Source organism: Hemicordylus capensis, chromosome 4 (assembly GCF_027244095.1).
Source record: "Hemicordylus capensis ecotype Gifberg chromosome 4, rHemCap1.1.pri, whole genome shotgun sequence".
In the NCBI taxonomy this organism is placed as follows: Eukaryota; Metazoa; Chordata; class Lepidosauria; order Squamata; family Cordylidae; genus Hemicordylus; species Hemicordylus capensis.
Genome location: NC_069660.1, coordinates 225,488,713 through 225,507,517, shown reverse-complemented (window position 1 = coordinate 225,507,517; position 18,805 = coordinate 225,488,713). Strand labels below are relative to the sequence as shown.

The window sequence follows — 18,805 nt, the reverse complement described above, 5'->3', positions numbered from 1 at the left end:
AGCAACATTAGCCTTGATTCTTCTAAAACAGCAGTTGAACTACACTTGCTTTAGTCTTTAGCCGCAACCCATTTGTGCAGTATAGCCTAAAAGTGAAGCCTTTCACATCCCTTGCCCTGTTCTGTCTCACTGCTGGAAGCCAGCGAAATAGCTTATCCAGGCCTTGCATACCCTGGATAAAATATGACTATGGCCGGATTCCACAAATTCAAATTCTGGCTCTCCTTTAACTCTATACCTCTCCTCACAATCCCAACAGCCACACACTTTATTTTCTAGCACCCTCCACACGCCAGACATTTCCTTGGCTCCTCCACTCCTGATACAAGCAATACTTCAACATCTTGGTTGTCTCTGAGGAGTCAAGCCACATAGATACCAATTCAAACCAAAAGCTGCTTTCTTCTTTGTGGTTTGGGCCATTTGTAATCAAGCCAGGGAAACCCAGCAGGGAGCATATTCCAGTGCCCACCTTCTTTGCAGCTTACCCTAAGATATGAACCACTTGTTGTGGCCTTGTACTTACCCTGTTTCATTATGTGCACTTCTTTGTCCAGTGGAGAGATGCTGGTTGCCATACAATCACACTTACATTATAGTGTCCCACAACAGTCTCCATCTTTGTGACTCAAAATCACCGCCTGGGTGAGGTCAAAAGGTGATTTTTAGCTGCACATTATCTCAGACCTGCAGGCCTCCGGCTGCAGAGGTTTCTGTCAATGGTGCCAAATTGTGCGTGTCTAGTTTTTGCAAAGTGATCTACTGCTACTGCTCATTGGGGACTAAGCTGAGATGATCCAGCTCATTTTTCTCAAGGCTGCAAGCTGGTCGGAAGGAAGTCCCAGTGGTGAGAAGCCAGTTTGTGCTTTGCTAACTCAGCAACTGTGTTCCTTAGAGTTAGCCAGGAGGGATGGGGGGTGGAGGAACTGTTCATAAGGAACTGAGCAAAGCACCCTTTCATTGGTTAACATATATTATATTGTTGTGCTTATGGATAAAGTAGGAGAAGGAATAGAAATTAGCCTCCTAGATGTTTTAAAGTAAACTAGAAACATAGTTTCTAGCAGATTTCCAAAAACGTAGAGCAATTCTTTCCTTAGAAATATGTTGAGGAAATGATCAGGAGTTAATATAAAAGGTCTCAAAGAAGATCATTATACAATATTACTCATAGTATACTAATATACTCTTGCACTGAGTATAATTAGCTTCATAAAATTATTTTGATATGCTTCCTAGTTTTTTCCTACATCCAAACAGTGTAGTAACAGTTACTACACTGTAATATACTGTAACCATAGTGTTACTATACTGTACTAACAGTGTAGTAACGTAATAACATAGCATAATACTGTTAACAATTCTCTTAAAACCAGACACATTTTGCCTGTAGAGGTTCTTATTGTCTTAGATGAGAAAGTCTTTGTAGATCTACCTGTAGTTTAGCTGTGTTCATATACAGGCTAAGACAACAAACTTATTAAAGTAGGTGATAGCTGCTCGTCTGTCATTATTAGCATAGTTCATATTATTCATTTATATTGTCTGGATCATCCAGCATTTTTTCTTGAAACTTCAAATAACCATTAAAAGTTCACTTGTGTACTATAACCTTCAACAGGTACCCTCAGGGGTGTCAAACTGTGGCCCTCCAGCTGTTGTTGGCCTACAACTCCCATCATCCCCAATAACAATGGCCAGTAACCAAGGATGATGGGAGTTGTAGGCCAACAACAGCTGGAGGGCCACAGTTTGACATCCCTGCACATAATAAAAATAAGAAATAACATAGTACTTCAGAGTTATTCACCTCCTTAAAAGTTCTTCACCTGCAGAAGCCTATGGTGGCCAGCTATCTGGCCTTTTTACTCAGCCTCTTAAGTCCTGCTCTCTGCTCCACCATGGATGGGAATGCATTTAGCAAGCACCAGAGCTTTCTCAGTGGTGGCACCCACAGCTTTGGAACTCTCTCCCTAGGCATTTTTCATACAGTAGGCTTTACTGCAAGTTTACTGTGAGGCTTTACTGCGAACTCAAAGTTAACCCAAAAAACCCACACAAAAAGTGGATTTTTTAACCTGAATATAAACCAGGATACACTCTAATACACAATGAAAAACCTGAATCGTGCGTGAAGTGCTTCCCAATACCTCACAGGGACTTCGGGGTAAATCTGGCCGATATGTGAACACACACCCTCCATTCTAGAGGAGATGCAAGCTAAAAGCCCTGTGTGAAAAATATCCTGGAGAAGTTTGCCAGATTCCCACTCTTGCTATTTTTATGTGTGCTATAAAAGCCTATTTGTTCCTCAAAACTTTTAGCTAAGGTGTTTTAACTATGATTTTATCCAACCTCTATCTGCTTTTATTGTTTTTGTTATCATTTCCTTTTTAATTAGTGTTGTTAGATGGCTTGTGAAGATTCCAGAAAGTGGGAGTTCATTATTTTAAATAGATAAATAATCTTTACTAATCAAACAATTATATTATTTGGTATTGGTAAAGGATTAGTAAACAGCACTGTTTGTAAAGTGAGTATTATCCCTCTATTTAAGGGTGGGGCAGGGTGAGGCTGAGTCTTAGAGAAAGTGGCTTGTCGAAGATCACATCGTAAGTTCATGGAATTCATGGCAGAGGCAAGATTTAAACCTGGCAATCCTAAATTCTGTCTCTTAACTTCTGTCCACACCAGATTACTCTGCTGAATGTGTGAATTGACTCTTTGAAAGCAATCTGTTTGAGTAGGCAAGAAGATCCTACCTGTGGAGTTTGATATCCCATTGCACTTTTGCATGTGCAAATCACCACTTGATACTGCAGCCGTTGAGTGATAGCATGTCCTTGGGAACCAGTCTGTTTGCAGCTGTTGTGCTCCACCCTTTACATCATACTGAAACATATTCCCACATATTTTGTTGATTGGTATAAATAAATAAATAAATAAATAAATAAATAAATATCAACTTTCTGGTCTGGCTATGGTCAAATTTTCAGAGAAGAGAGCCAGCGTGGTGTAGTGCTGGACTAGGACCGAGTTCAAATCCCCATTCAGCCATGATACTTGCTGGGTGACTCTGGGCCAGTCACTTCTCTCTCAGCCTAACCTACTTCACAGGGTTCTTGTGAGAAGAAACATAAGTATGTAGTACACGTTGCCAGTTTGGCTTTTTTAAAGCCATATTCTGGCTTACGGCCCATTTGACCCACGAGTATACCCCTCAGGTTCTGGCCATGCTTCAACATATATTGGTGCCAGAGCCAACAATTCTGAATTTTCAAAAATTATAGTGAGAGCTAAATTTCTATGATGTTGGAAAATATACATTTGTATAATAATTAAATATGAAGACATATTTCAGGCTTATGGTGGCTATGGAAGGATGATTTGGTTTAAACTGAAGAGAGTTAGCGGGTGGGGCTTGTGAATTTAATTACGGGCCCCCTAACTTTCCCTCCAAATCGAAGCATGGTTTAGATGGTAAGGCAGTGTATATTCCAATGCTGTTGATCCAAAATTTGTTTAATAAAGTATGCCAGACATAGCAGCAGCCACCACGTTTGCTACTGTGGTTAAATACTCCCTCTCTTATAATACAGGTGGCCCTCATTACCGGCTGTCCCGGCACCCGCGGTTTTGCATATCTGTGGTTGGACCTTAGGGACCCAGTTTCTCGGTTTGCAGCATGAAAATGTGGTTATTTTCACCTATCCGCGATTCTTGAGTAGCCGGAAATGAATTCTGACATCATTTCCTGCCACAATTTTGTAGTGTTGAAACATTTTGTGGCTCTTTTCTGCAAAGGAGTAAAAGCAATTCTAAAAAAACCCCCAAAATCGGGGGATTTGGAATTGGGGGGGCATTGCTGGAGAACTGAGGAGCTGAAGAGCAAGGTGCTGTTCATATTTCTGCTCCCCACTGCTTTTTCTTGTGATTTTCAGCATACTTCAGTGTGCTTAGAAACCTAACTCCCCAATCCCCATAGGGTTAAGGTCCACTGTTCCCTCTAAGGCATGCTCACAAGTTTTCTGACATCTGCGCAGTTAATTTTAGATCCCGCTCAGGTTGAATTAGGAAGGCCCCACTCAAAATGCATGTGTGTACACAATGCCTTGGTACTGCCACTCAGAACAAAACTGATTCTGCACAGAGATGAAAAAAATAAGAGGGACCACTGTTAAGGTCTCTTTATTTGTGGTTTCGTTATCCATGGAAATTGGCAGGAACAGAACCCCCATGAATAACAAAGTCAAGTTTGCATACAGAATAACTGTATGCAAGTTTGGTGGGCCTATATCTTTCACATTTGATAGATAAGGACGGAGGCTATTCACACAGTCTGCAAAAATCAGGCTAGGGAGCCTAGCCTGGTTTTTGCATACCGTGTGAACCACCAGGCTTGGCTGCGAGCCTGGTGGTTCCTGAGCAGGTAACTCATTCAAGTAACCCTCCCCTTAAACTGGGTTTGTGGAGCGAGAGCTCCGCAAACCCATTTTTCTTGCTTGTTAGTTGCTGCGGTGCGGCTCTGCGCCACAGCTACTCACAAGTATACCCCCGGCTGGGAGGCTCAAAAGCAGCCTCCTGGCTCTGGGGTCTCTCCAGCATGCCTCCATGCTGGAGCTTCAGGGGGCCGCGCAGCCCCTGAATTCCCCAGCCTCCACCGGCTCTGTCACAGAGCCAGCAGTCGTGTGGGCAGCTGATCCGCCTGCCCCGGCAGGGCTTCCCGATCGTCTGTGGGGAGAGCGGGCTTAGCCCGCTCTCCCCACTAACTCGGACAAGCGGGTCTCACTGATCGTGAGACCCGCTTCATAGTTTTCATAACAAATATTCAGTTAAGCTCCATCCTGTCTAACTTTTAGACTAATGTTTAGACCCTTATTTTGGGTTGTTGTTGTTTTTAACTTATATACCACTTTCTACATAAATATCCTCAAGGGTGAAGAAAAAGGGTGAAGAAAAACACAGGGTGAAGAAAAACACAGCTCTGGGTTCCTTGGAAGAAGAATGGTATATATATATATATATATATATATATATATATATATATATATATATATACACACACACACACACACACATATATATATACACATACATATACATATACATACATACATCCAACTAAAACTATTCATAGACAGCAACACAGGCTCTGGGGTGGATTCAGAGAAAAATCTGAATATACCCCAGGAGAGCTCCCCAGGGAAATGCTGGAGAGCATTTAGGGGTATTCTGAGTGAAGGAGAGCGACTAGTTTTGCGTAAGGAATGTGCAAACATGCACAAACATTTGGCTATATCTTCTGGCTCACCACACAGTTCATCAGCTACCCAGGAAATTAAAAATGACAGATTAGCAGGAACCACATAGTAGTTGCTTAAATCTTACTGCATGATAACACTACTATAATCACTTGAAAGCTATACAGACAGGGCTTCTACCCCGAATCTCCTTCAGAAGAGAGTGTGTGCATTCACACACCAACCAAATTTACCCCGAAGTCCCTTCCAGATCCTTGGACCCACTCCATACACAAATCGGGCTTTGTCTTGTGAATTCTAGCTTATCTCGATGTATTTCTGGGTTTTGAAAATGCTGGTTTTAAGCTACTTTTTCTGAAAATGCTGGACCAGATCAGGAGAGGCACTGATGTAGAATCATTAGCATTGTAAGAGTGATACTCTCTTTAGAAATGCAGATATAGCTCTTTAGTAATCTCTCCCCCACCCCCATGGGCTAAAAGAAAAACACAGAAGCATGCAATGTGAACTTGCAAAAACAAAAACCGAGAGTAGAGGGGAGGGGCTGCTTCCCTCAAAGCCGCGAGTGTACTTCGAAGTGGCTTCACTCAACATTTACCCTGCAGCATGAAGCCATGTGAGAATAACTCCCAGGGGAGACAATCATTATAATCTCTAACCATAGCAATTTCATTCTTACTGGCTCTTCTCCAAATGTCCAAGCAGCTGCAGAGTAGTGGTTATGCTGGGCTTGACAGAACAATCTGAAGCAGGGTGGGGAGGCATGGTTCAACCTAACTTCCCCCAGACGACCCTTTGCAGCCCAGGCAGCATGCAAGCCACACACCCACATGACCAGCGCTGCCGGAAGCAGTGCGGATGACAGAGGCCCAGACTCGTCCCAGCGTCCATAAATCCCATAGTGCACCACGTGCCAAGCCCAGTGCACTGAGTGATATCCCCAGGGGACGGGCACTCTAGGCAACTGTCTCCGTGTTAGCATGAGCTGCAAGCAGCTTGTGCTGACACACAATTCCGAAGTCGGGGTTAAGGACGCATTTGCATCCTTAACCTTGGCTAAGAGCCAGGCTACGCGTTGGGTTTGGTGCTGCAGCACCTCTGAGATTTGCATGGATCCGGGCAGTTCTCACGGGCAGCCAAGCCCAGGCCTGGGCTTGGCTGCTTGTGAGAACAAGCTCATTACCACGCTTGGTCACAAGCACCAGGCTTCTAAACAACTATCATTTGCCCCAGGAAACATCCTGATAATGCCACTCAGTTCAGAACACAAATTTGCCTAGTTTAGAATACTACCTTTTATTACAAATTGAACAGTATTTCCCATCTACCAAACATAACATAAAGTGTTGTACAAACACAAGACATGCTTTTAATTTAAGTCCGTTTTTATCCAAGCCTGCCACGGAATCAAAGAAAGCTTTCTAAAAGCCCCCTAAAAGGTAACATTATCATTATTATTAAGAATATTTGTATTTATTTATAAGATTTTCCCCATAACCTTTGATTTCTTATCTCTTTAAGCTTATTATGAGACCAAAACTTCCTTTCCAAAAATCTTATCATTACATGCAAATTAGATGGTTTTACTGTTAGAGCTGTAGTAGAAGAATTAATTTGTATTTAATGCTGATGTTTTGGGGAGGAAGGTTTTCGGGAGAGAGAGAAATCAACAATGACATTTAAAAGAATATACCTTATGCTAGTTTGTGTTTGTGTGTGTGTGCGTGCAGAGTAAAAGCATCTATGTTTGTACTTTTCGGAGACATGTCCTTAGCTGCATCTGAGATGTGATAAGTAGCCATAACTTGGCTGGGCGGGGTGGGCAGTAAGGTAAGATTAATAATGCAATAAGGTAAGATTCAACTATTTTCTTCTTATTAAAATATAGATTTATTCCCCCTTGTTGTCCAATAATGCTTGTTATTTGGTGCCCTGATTTTGAGTCAAGCTGAGAATAGCCCATTTATCAGTAGCTGCTCTTGATTGTTTGAATCCACTCAAATTTTCACACTTTGACTTTAATAGCATGGTTCAGATACAACAGGGCATGCATGTGCATAATGAGAGCTATCTTTGTGCATTGTTCAAAAATTTAAAGTGTACCGTCAAGTGGGTGTCGACTCCTGGTGCCTACAAAGCCCTGTGGTTGTCTTTGGTAGAATACAGGAGAGGTTTACTGTTGCCATCTCCCACACAGTATGAGATGATGCCTTTCAGCATCTTCCTATAAAGCTGCTGCCTGATATAGGTGTTTCCCATAGTCTGGGAAACATAGTCTGGGAAACATACCTGCGGGGTTTCGAACCAGCAACCTCTGGCTTGATAGTCAAGTCATTTCCCACTGTGCCATTAGGTGGCTTTAAGTTAGTTCAAAATGCAGCAGTTAGATTGATCTCTGGAGTGTTCTGGAGAGACCACATTATGCCTGTTCTTAAACAGTTGCACTGGCTGCCAATATGTTTCCGGGCAAGGTACAAAGTGCTGCTTATTATCTTGAAAGCCCTTAATAGCTTAGGTCTGGGTTACCTGAGAGAGCGCCTTTTTCTACAAGATCCCCACCACTCATTAAGATCATCAGGATGAGTCCGTCTTTGGGCGCCACTGGTGGCAACCTGGGATCAGGCCTTCTAAGTTGTCACCCCTAGGCTGTGGAATACCCTCCCTGTGGATATAAGTGGATTATCTTCCTTGGAAGGCTTCAGGTGTGCCTTAAAGACCCATCTTTTTAGCCTGGCTTTTAATGATAATTTTAATTTTAATCTGGTTGGTTGGTTTTTTAAAAAAATTTAATTGTTTTGTGTTTTGGATTTTCATGTAAACCACCCTGAGCCACTTTAGGAAAGGTGGTATATACATTGAATAAACAAATAAGAAACATAGTTTTCTGGTATGAGGACAAGTTTTGGAGAACTGTGAGCCAATGTACTCTCCCTCCCCTCCCCCCTTGCCCCATTTCAGGACTAACCCATTAGTGTGGTGTGGTGAGGCAGCTGCCTCAAGCATGTTCTGTCCACTGCCAACAGCCACTTTATTACACTTTCCACACCTGGTTGCCTTTTTATTAGGCAGTGGTGGTGGCAGCTTATCCTCCCCATCTTTTTGGGAATTAGGAAGTGGAAAGTGTGGTGGAACAGAGTGGTGGGATACACCCGAACTCTATTCTTCCACACTTCTTTCCACTCCCCATTTCCTGTCCTCTACCTTTTCAAAAGCTAGGGAGTGGGAGCAAGAGGACGAGTGACAGCACACGAGAAGGCAAGGGAGAGAACAATGAGGAAAATGCTCCTCCTCCTCCTCCTCCTCCTCCTCCTCCGGCAGGAGAGGGAGAGTGGTGTGCAGCAGGGGCAAAAGAGTAGCACACTCTGTTCACTGGTGCGAGATGGAAGGGCTTGAGCCAGCACAGCCCTTTTCCTTGTGTAAGAAGAGGAGACTTAACGCCACTTTCAGTTTGAACAAACCAGTTTTCTGGTATGGACAAACTGAAGGAACTGTGGTTTAGGTAGAACAAACCACAGTTTCAGGCCCTAGTTTGTTATGAAACTGAATCAACCACAGTGCCTTGTATTCATACCTAATGGGCAATTGTGGCTTAGTTCAAACCAAAAATATAAGTTTCCACTCACCTCCTATCAGGTATGAAAGAAAAGGAGAGTGGAGGAGGGAGCATGTGAGCCTCTGGCTTTCCAAGACTTGTTGCACAACAGGAAACAGTGAGGCTATTATCATGATTGTCCTGGGCAGGTTGTTTCCCACTTACCTTCCCCCGAGACGACTAAGCAAGTCGACTTTGGTGCGCCTCCTGCGTGCCCACACGGACAGCCCTGCTCCATGCAGTTCTGTGAAGCACAGAGCAGGGCAGAGAGATCTGGGGCTGGAACTTGTGCCAGAACTTGCATTACACACATTGCATTGGGGATTCCCCCCCTCTGCTGGTCACTCTATGCACCTGTCTTTGTGAATCACACGATTCCCAGGAGCAGGGTTAAGGGTTCAAGAGCAGCCTTAACCTCGGCTAAAAGCCAGGTTTATTAAGGGGGTTAGGTGGGAGGGGAGCCAAGGGATCCGCGAAGATCCCACCGCTTCTCACAAGCAGCTTAATCCTGTTTGGGACAGCCCAGGCAGGGTTAGGCTGCTCGTGAGAAAAACCTCAGTGGTTTCTCATTATATCCGAACTGGGCAAGTGTTTTACTTCATGTCAGAAAATTTAAATGACTGGCTGCCACAGGAAAAACTCAGTCATCCCCTGGTAGCTTCACCACCTCAGCCATGAAGTGAACTCTTCATCTGAAACCATTACTTGTTTCATTGCTTCGCCCAAACATCTTTTGGTTTTATTGTCTCATGGCTGTTTAAGGGAAGAAACTAAAAGGTCATCTGAATCCAGACTGGAACTTGATTAGTACACTGCTTCATTGCTGGTTCAAGCTCTCCTTTCGAAGAGACAAGACAGCCCTTTCCCATCAAAGGCCTTAAAAAAGAGATAGATCAAAGTTTGAAACAATGTTCCTGCAACACAATTCGTGCTTGGCATTATTTCATATGCCTTTCATTTTTTATTTGACTGTTTATACAAAAGACAGGCCTGAGTTCATTTATATTAGTACAACCCAACCATGATACTCACTGAGCAGTTAACTCACATACAAAGCAAGCAAGAAAAAGAAAAAGTGACAGTCTATCTATCTCACTTGGCATGTTTATATGTCCTTTTTAACCAAAAAAAAAGGGAGGGGGAAAGGGGAAAAAACTGTTTACAAAGCAGAGTGTCAGTAACATTGTGTAAAGGAATACTTATCTGAAAAACTTTGATCTTTTTCTGAAGCACCATTACTCTGAGCTTGAAAGGCTAATGGCTCTTTGGGTGGGAGGAAAAGAAAAAGGATTTTTTCCCCTCCCAACAGAAGAGGAAGAAAGTTTATTGTGCTATCTAGTGGACACATTTAGAAAATCCAGCTCCTTAAAAATAAACTGTGGCAAGCTAATCCCATATCCCAGAGGTTGCTATGTGGGAATGAAATAACAAACTGACCAGGCCTAGCCCTAATGGGATAGCAAGTTGGAATGTTATGCCTTAAAGACAGGCCTGTTATCTCACTCACTTAAGTAATGGACATGCTAATGCAGCTGAGAGCTAAACCAGACACACCGGCCTGCTCTAGCATCCAAAGTTATTCATTGACTTATATTCCCTATATCACATTTTCACAGTGCTCTTTCCGTTAATTCCAATGAGTTCCCTCACAGGATTTAGCATATGACTCTATGCACAGTTATGTACGGGCTATTTGCATGAGGAAGGATTTCCTGGTCTGAATTTAAAACACTCTGGAATGAGGGGAGAAAACAAAACATTAGCAGTCACAATGCAACCAAGTTAAGCACTTTTAAGTCTCCAGGATTTTCAATGGGGAAGTTAAGCATGCACTTAACTATCTCTCATTGCAATAACAGTAAGGGACGTGGAAGTGCTTAATTCCTAGATGGCTTCACACTAGAGCCCTTGAGTGCTGCTGAAGAATTGCTTTTCCTCGCAATCAGCTGGAAATGGAATTAAAGCAGAGGTTCCACACAGAATACAGCATTATTTTACCCAGCAATGCCTTTCCAAATGGCTAAGATCTTTCTATAATACAAGCAAGTCCCATTCTGCAAAGATCCTACCTAATGTTTATTGAAAGCTTCCTGTTTACTGAGGAAGGTTCAGCCTTTTTTATTGCTTCCATGGTCAGTGTGGCTCCTGGGATTAGTCATGAATTGACTAATTCATGAATTGACTTAATTTCCCCTCATTTAGTCCGTTTTTGTCCTGGGAACAGGTGGTAGTGGAATAAAAATACTGGTTTCTTTTCATTTATTCCTCTTATAGGGAAATAACACTAGTTTGCTATAAAAGAAAGCAAAAGGGGAGGGGGGTCATGGAAAGAAACTAGTAATTGGGCAAATACTAACTAAATAAGAGGAAATTAAGCACTAATCTTCCAGCTGCACTGGCCATGGAAGCTGGCTGAATATGGAAACGGGAAGTGTTTAATTGAAAGAAACAGACCCCCTAACTTGAAAGAAAGACTGGAATGCAATAATTTGACAATCTCGTTTGGATTGCCTGTAAAAAGTGAGTGAAGAAATGCTGCCAGTGCTGTTTTTCCCAGACAAAAGGTAGTGTGGAAGCAACCCTAAGATATCCAGACAGAAACTCCAAAAGTCAGTAGACCAGTTCAGACAATACATCTGAATGCTCCTGCTTATTACACAGTTAGGTACATGCATGTTCCTAATGTGGAGGCATTCGGACAAAACACCACATACACACATAGTCTAAAATGCAAGTATTAGATGGCGTGTGAAGGAGCAGTTCAGATGAACCACCATACCACATGATTGATCATGGACCACTGGCTTGGGGGAGCAGAATGTGCCCTAACCACACATTAGATGGTCCAACTGAACCATCTGACTGAACCATCTGACTGACTCATCTGAACCAGTCCATTGTGGTTTCCAAAAAGGAGGCCAGGCTTTCTAGTTATAAGTATCTGTTTTAGTTTTTTTTCTAAGTATTTTTGCCTTAGTTACATTGAGATAGTTTCTTTTAAAAGAGGTGGTGCTTTAAACTGTCATCAGAGTTTGTGATAAGAAGTTATCATATGGAGACCATAACTCCATAATCCATGCCTAAGCTAATGTACAAAATCCAAAATTGGCCCTCACCAACTTTGAAGTATGTTGGTCAACTTGTCATATGACCCAAATTGTTTTTCAGCACATGATGAATGAAGACAAATTTCTCTCCTCATCAAGTGCTGAACAGCAATTTGGAGAGTGTAGTGGATTACTCATATTATTGCTTCACAGTATGGCCAACTGTTACATTCACTGGAGTTTTCACATGCTGCAGGCCAATTTTCAGTTGGCCTTCACTAAAGGCACATTCATTATTGGTTTTACTGCCATCTATTCAACAGCTCTCTATTGTTTCCTCCTATGCTCCAGGGCTTGGCATGTTGTTGTCTCACATCTGTCCAAAGAGGACGTAATCTTGGAGAGGAAATTCAGTGTGTGGGAGCATACAGATGCCAGAACCACAAATAGCCACACAAAGCTCAGCATTTCAAGCTTCACCAGAATGATGGAAGATGTCTGCATGAAGCACTTGCTGGGCTTTCTGTGACTGTCCATTCACTACATGTGTAAAGTGGAATTAGTCTTCAGTCATATCTCTGTTTAGAGGAAGAAGAAGGAAGAGGAGGAGGAGGAGGTACGCACAGCCACTACAGTTTCATCTGCTTTGGTGCCTATTTTGACTGAAGTGTTTAACAAATCAGTTGCTGATTGGCTTTCAAATTTCAAAACATACAGTGCTGGGAAGCCTTTGGCATCAGCATCTTACATATAGTGGGAATCCATAGCAAGTCTTATTTGTTTGTTATTTATACAGCACAGTCATTCTGCATGATGCTCAGGGTAACCAAGGGACCCTGCAATCCAAGGATCTTACAATCAGAGTTCTTGAACCCACACTCCCCTTCCTTTACGTAGGACATGACTTGTGACACAGAGAGCTCACATGTACACACACCCATATCAACAAAGGCAATCTTATTTTTGCCAAAAAGGGATAGATGGATCATATCGGATATAAGTGTGTGGATTCTATCTCGCATGTTATTCTATAAGCACACTGGGAGGACGGCAGCAGAGGCTAGGGGTGGGATGGAGGTTTGTTGCCACCGTTTATAGCACATAAGACTGTGAAATGTCACATAGGGCCCACATATGAGTCACCTTAAGTCAGGGGGTCCCAATGGTTTTTTTAACAGGTGTACCCCTTGTCAAAACCTTCTGTCAAAAACCTTCAGCTCATGTACCCCATAGAGATTTTTAGTGTGTGGGAGACAAATTATTACTTGTCCCATTAATTTCATTATAGTGCTAATTTTCTGAAGCCTCTCAGTCAGGCTGCGGGGAGGGGTACGCTGAGCTTTCATTGCATAGTCAGCTGCTCAGAAGAAGAGGTCAGGTGGCAGGTCTTCATGCTCCTCCCTCCCTTTCTACAGTGAACACATTGCTGAGGATGTGTCAGCTTCAAGCCGGTGATCCTCAGATGAGGAACAGAAAGCATGGTTGCAGCATGGGGAGGCAGGAGGGTTCCGAGTACCCCTTGGGAGCCCTTCAGGTATCCCAGAGGTACTAGTACACCCTGTTAGGAACCTCTGTCCTAAGTGATTAAGGTGAGCAGTGTCTGTATATCTGTAGAGAGCCAGAACTGTCAGACTTCCTCATAAAGAAGAAACTTGTTTTACATGTCAAACAGGTGGATAAAACAGGAAGAACTCAGCCACCGAATGGCGCAGCAGGGAAGTAACTGGAGGTTGCTGGTTCCATAAAAGCCAAGCGGGAGGGAGGGGAGTAAAAACGTATTTTAAAAGTGCCATTGGCAGTGGCCTTGGGGTAGGGGGTGGTGGCAGCTCCCCCCTCAGCCTCCCCCCCCCAGCCTCCCAGACTGGTTTGGGCCTCTGTGCAGGCATGGAGGTCACACATGTACAGAGGCCATTTGCATGACCACATAATTGTGGTCACAATTGTGGTCACATCCTCCTCATCCTCTGCACATGCATGGAGGCCATTTTAGTTACCTCCATGCCTTCACAGAGGCCAGAACCATGCCCTTACCAGCCCAGGCTATGCAGGGGAAGACCGCCTCCACCCATATTGCCTCCCCGAGCCTGCTGCTTCAGCCACCACTAACAGCTCTTCTAAGGTACCTTTTAACTTACCCTGCCTGCTCAACTTTCCCCCGGCAGCTCAACTTTTACATGTCCCCCTGCCCCCCCCCTTTAATGGCAACTGGGAATCCGAGCTGACTTGGTTTGAACCGAGCCCAGTTCAGTCTGAGCTTGGACCAAACCAGTTCCAGTTTGGCTCAGGCCAAGTCAACGCAAACTCGAACCTAGCTCAACCCGAGCCGGCTCGCACACCCCTACCAGATGGGTCTATTGGCAATGGGGTAAGCTTGAGAGGAAGTAAAAGTCTACTTCTTCAAGTTCTCTGAAATACTACAAATGTAAGTAGCCATAAACATGATATGTTATTAGTGATTTCATTTTATCTTGTTTCAAATGTATTTTTATGAAGTGACTTAATTGCATTTTTAAAATGTTATTTTAGTATTGCCCCTGAAGAAAGCCTCTGTGGCTGAAATATGTTGGGTTCCAATAAATGCTTCACAGAGATTTTGTCTCCCATTTCACGTGTTAAACAGAACCACTTCCACAACAGAAACAATCCCACATATACAGGGACCCCATACAAATGCAATTATGAATAGTGAATAAAAACTGTCTGCTTGCTTTTATTCAGTTAGTGTAGTACCCAGGACAATTAATCTAACCCCTGAAATCTAACACAGTATAGGGAGAATACTGTATTTCTGTTCTCTTGATAGGCAAATACTACTTCACAGTTTCTCACATGTGGCCAATAATTTGTACATAAGATACGAAGGAGTCCAGAACCAGAGCAAGACAGGCAAAGACCCCTCACAGAAGCAGGTGGCTCTTCAAGGAAAGGCATGCATATGGTGAGGAAAATAAACTTTCAGTGGTACATCTGGGAATTACAAAAGAATCTCCACTTCTAATGTATTCGTGTCTACTGTTTTATTGGATGTACTACTATGTACTAGAAGAACCACTCTTTCTAAACTTCCCTGGAAACACACCTGAAGGTGAGGCATATAAATGTATTAAATAAATTTATACATGTACTCTGCCTATTTTGAAGAACAGCATTTAGTCCAAGTATAATAATATTTGAAAGAGCTAGTTGGATAAGATTTAGATATGTTTGAAAAAAGCCCATGTTTAAGATGGATTATGCATTCTCAGTACCAAAGACAAAATGATACTCTTTGCAGTTTATGCATTTCAGTAGAGTTATACAATAACAATTCAGGGGTTACAATACTGTGCACACTTAGTACCAAAGGGAGCTTCCCTCTGGGGACAAATAGCAGCTGTGGGGACCAATCTGAAATGAAACCATAACTGAGGCAAAGATTTAAGGACCTCCTTCCCACAATGTAGTCCTGTTCGGGTCTGCCAGGGCTACTATTTCATAGGGATGTGCAAACTTGTTCAATATCGAACCGGTTTGCACTCGAATGGGGCTGGTTCAGATGCTTGACCTCAAACTTAACTGGACCTGGTTCGGTCCGAGGTTGAACTGAACCTCTCAGGCCGGTTTTGGCCCAGTTCAAGGGTGGCAGTGGTGGCATGTTAAAATACTGTAAAATAATGAATTGATTACTACTGGCTACAGTGGCCTCATTATGTGCTGCAGCAGCCATGGGGGGTTATCTGGCAGCTTCCCCTCCCCCCACTGGCCTCCCCCCAAGTCTCCTGGGGCTAGTTCAGCCAGTTCCAGGGCCATTTTGGCCCTCTGTGTGTGGGTGGTGGCCATTTGGGGGGTTCCTGCACATACGCATGGGCCATTTGCATGACCACGCAACTGATCATGCAAATGGCCCATGATCATGCAAATGGCCCATGATCATGCATGGCGGCCCAAAAATGGCCTCCGTGTTCACACAGATTGCTGAAATGGTCCTGAAACGGGCTGAACCAGCATCATGAGACTCGGGGGGGGGGAGGCTGGGCATTGTTAAAAATTTCCCCAGGGAGAGGGGGAGCCAACAGAGATCCCCCCACACAGCTGCCACAGCCACAGCAACAGTGATTCATTATTTTACAGTATTTTAACGCCCCCACCACCACCCTCAAACCAGCTTGAACTCAAGTGAAGCCAGGAGGGGGCAAAACCAAACATGCTAAGTCCAGTTCCAATCCAGTTTGGATTAAAACTGAACTGGGCAAACCAGTTTTGTCACATCCCTACTATTTAGATCAAGGGTGGGCAAACCTTCCCCCCCCACCACCACCACTGCTGTTGAACTACAGTGCCCATCATGGAGAATGGGAGTTGAATAAGAGCTGGAGGGCCACTTTTGCTCACTCCTGATTGAGATAATAAAAACCAGGCACATCAGAGCCAAGCATGTTATTAACATAACATGTAACTTACCCATATGTGGTGTAAGGCCCATTGAAATCAGTGGAGCTATTCACACAACCATTCAGGAGGGCGGGGGGGGGGAGAGAGTCAGAGAAACCTTACCTTTCCCCCAGATGATCCTTCAAACATTGCTGAGAGCGTGCAGTGTGCTCCCAGACGAGCAGCGCTGCACCAGGCAGTGCAGAGCTCCGGAATGACATGTCCTGGCCAGATGGTATGCCAGATGGCACTGCCCACCGAGCGCACTGCACAGTGGTGGATAAACAGAGAGGCAGAGTAGACATTTGCGGGGGGGGGGGCAAAATCTGAGCAGCAAATTTTGCCGCTTCTCAACTTTTGCCACCCCTCTCTGAGGGTGGCTGCAGCTGCAGGGAGGGGAGGGGAGGGAGGGAAAGTCCCCCCTTTCACCTTTTTTAAAAATGCCACTGAGCAGTGGGATGGGGGCAGCGTAGGCCGCAGTGGCGGCTGTTGCTGGGAGGAGGGGAGGGAAGTGTTCCCTCACTTACCTTCTAACACAACTGCCACTGGCTGTGTGGGAGAATGAGGAAATGGTTGCAGTGAGAGAGTGTGCCTTCCCGCTCCCCTCCTTCTATAACAATGCCACTGTGCGGAGGGATGGGTGATGGGGGCAGGGGCACCAAGAGTGAGCCAGATCCTTCCCAAATGACTGAATGGCTCCGTCTACAGGAAGCCCGTAATGGGCCTTTCTCCGTGCCCAGGCTAGGCTGCTCCCCTAGCTTGAGCTAGGCTGCTCATGAGAACAGCCTCAGTGGGACATCCTTCTGACTTATTCCCATAGGGTTTGGCTGTGATGTTGTTGATATCCTTTGGCATGCAGAAAGTCAATACGCAGTGCTGTCTTTAGAGCTGCAATTAATCCACACTCTGAAAGTTGATAAACTGCCTTTGAAAGCACAAATAAAGTTTGTTAAAATGCAGTGTTCTGATAGTGACTCTAATCACAGTCATGCTTACACACAGAGAGAGACACACATCATGATGAAGCTTGTAGGTCTCCTCTCCTGTTGACATCATTTCAATCTAAATTCCAGGGGTAATTCTGAAAATTCAAAAACACTTGCAGAAAACTTTAAAATGAGAGGACTTTTTCTGTAGCGTCAACACTATTAATAATAATGATTTAAAAGAAACCTGCAATGCCATCTACAAAAACAGAGGGGAGAGCAATTAAAGGCTCCCTGCGAATAATATGAACAGCGACATGTTGTCAATACACATCTGGCACCCAAGCAGTACTAGTGACATCTTGTGGCAGAAGAGAGTGACAGCTCTTCTTTACACCTTCTCTATGAGAACACAAGCTGTCCATAAACATCAAGCCATGTCATTACTCATACATCAGCAAAGAGACATCTGGGATTTTGATAACTGCTGCCAGAATCCACTAATGCAGACTGCTGTAACTTCTCTTCCTTTCCTCCCCCCTCCCTCTGTTCTTGGCTGTGACACACGATCATTCACTGCCAGCGTCTCCCTTTCTCTCCAAAAAGCTCTTGAACTGGAAACTGATTTTCCTCTCTCTCCCTGTGAATCGCAGTTGTTACTTGTTAAGTTAACAGTAGATAAGAATATTCCAAGGCATTGCTTTTAATCCAGCAATTAGGAAAAGTCATAGCAAGTTCCAAGAGGACAGAGCTCAAAAACTGAGTGAAATGGAAAGGATTGAGGTGCCCTCTGAGTTTCTTTCAGGCAGGCCTAAACCTGTCCCACTTCTTTTCAATGGATGTAACTGAGTCTGGTTTAATTTGAAATGAAATGATCTCCCTTCCTTTTTGCCTTCCTCTTGGCAGTGGGAATCTGTATGAGTAATATGGAGCGTTGCTTCTTTTTCATGCCTGTCAGTGTTTACTTTAGATAAATCCCATTGGCTTCAACTGGACTACTACAGAATACAAGTTTGTAACACTGTGATCTGCTTTGAGAACAAATAAACTGAAAAGACAAAATAAAGTATTTTGTATCATGTTTGGAGAGCTTTTGAGAGGAGCCTTACCTGAAAAAAATAGATTTTTAAAAAATTACATTAAACATGAATATGGTTTGCAGTAGATCTCCCCCCCCCCCCACAAGAGTAGAGTGATCATCAAATTCCAGAAATAACTAAAATCTGGCAACAAATTCTGTAGGTCTCCCCCATGGATTTGGTGAAGGATTCCAGAGCAGAACTCTAAAAAGAAATGTGTTTTTCCCCTGCTTCCTCTTGTGACAAAGCCCAGTGTGTCAATTTGGTCTAATGAGAGGTAAATAGAAGACTCATTTCCACATTACATTCAATGTACATTCAATCTGTTATAGAGTATAGATCGTGAACTTTTAAAAGGAACATAGTAACATAGCAATGTATATGTCTGTATAGACACTTGCGTATGGTTTTAATAAAGGAGGAAACAAGGCTTCCATCAATTTTGATTTTGTTTAGTGACTGCCTCGCATCCTTAGATAGCTCACTCTTG

General features: G+C 43.6%; 1 long non-coding RNA gene across 1 annotated transcript in view; it reads left to right on the top strand.

The window, feature by feature from the left end:
• Nucleotides 1–15,597, top strand: part of LOC128322253 (uncharacterized) — an 87,244-nt gene extending 71,647 nt beyond the window's left edge. The window contains exon 4 of the long non-coding RNA XR_008305627.1: nt 14,704–15,597. This is a non-coding gene — a long non-coding RNA (uncharacterized LOC128322253). The remainder of the gene's footprint in view (nt 1–14,703) is intronic.
• Nucleotides 15,598–18,805: the final 3,208 nt, after the last annotated feature.